Source organism: Echinops telfairi, unplaced genomic scaffold, assembly GCF_000313985.2.
Source record: "Echinops telfairi isolate 266 unplaced genomic scaffold, ASM31398v2 ScPeMD7_14;HRSCAF=57, whole genome shotgun sequence".
In the NCBI taxonomy this organism is placed as follows: domain Eukaryota; kingdom Metazoa; phylum Chordata; class Mammalia; order Afrosoricida; family Tenrecidae; genus Echinops; species Echinops telfairi.
This window is the reverse complement of record NW_022103911.1, coordinates 1,280,875-1,282,019: the sequence shown is the minus strand read 5'-3', so window position 1 is coordinate 1,282,019 and position 1,145 is coordinate 1,280,875.

The window sequence follows — 1,145 nt, the reverse complement described above, 5'->3', positions numbered from 1 at the left end:
GCGCAGGCCGAGGACCTTGCCCGGTCCCGCACGCTGGGCAAGTGGGGGCACCGAAGGCCCGGGATCTCCGGTCCGGGCAGGTCCGCCTCGCCGGGGCAACGCTCGCTCCCAGTCCGCCGACCCACCGGTTCCACGACCCGAACGCCCGCTGCAGACGAGCAGAGAGGCAAAAAGAGAAATTAATCCCCCTTTCCGTGCAGGCTCTGGGGCGCGCGGCGCGCACCTCGGCCGGGCCCGGCGCAGCGGGGCGGGTCGCTCGTGGGCCCGCCCGCCGCCCGCAGCCCTCGGCCATGTGCTGCCTGTTGCTGCTCGCGATGATTGACAGGCCGGCGCACCTTCGGCGTGTCAGCCGCGACCCAAAGTAACATGCAGTCTTGCACGTTTTTGCCCCAGTGCTGCGGTCCCTTAGCGTGCCTAGGAGTTCAAACAACGTTCCAGCCGCGCCTCGGCGCGCTGGAAATCAATACCCGCAGACGGGAAATTCAGGTTTTTAAACATTTGCTTCGCTGGGGGTTCGCTCGGCCACAAAGCCGAAACCGACAGGCATTTGTCCACACACCGACTGCCAGCCCCTCGGCGACACAAGCCACCCTGGGTTTCGTACGTGCGATCGTTTCGAACTTGAAACTCGTTCGTGTTCAACGGCTCGGACAAGGGGGCAAAAAGGGAAAGGGACGCTTCTGCCCACCTCTCCTTCCAACGGTGGCATTCACTTCACCAGCCTCCGTTTTAGCCAGTTGGGAATGCTACTGGTGCTTTGAAATGCAACCAGTAATCTCAGATCTACAGGCAGTTCAAAGAAATGTTCGGTTCCTTGCTAATACAAACATTTTCCCCTCCACTCTCTCCTAGAAGATCTACAGAAGGAAAAGAAGGGAGAGATCCTTACCTACTGCAAAGATTGGAGATGGCTTTGCAGCACAGGCTGTTCCTTATCCGGGGCCCGGAGCTCGGTCGGGTGCTATCACTCCGCAAACCACTGCGTGCCTCACAGAGCGATCCCACTCCGGCTCCGCAGCATTTCAGCTCCTCGCCACCACCTCCACCTCCACTCCAGGACACGCCCCCAGTGATATCATGTGTCAATCACACGGGCTGCCTGAAAACCTGGAACAGGATTTCCCCAACTGTCGTTTCCTCTTTCG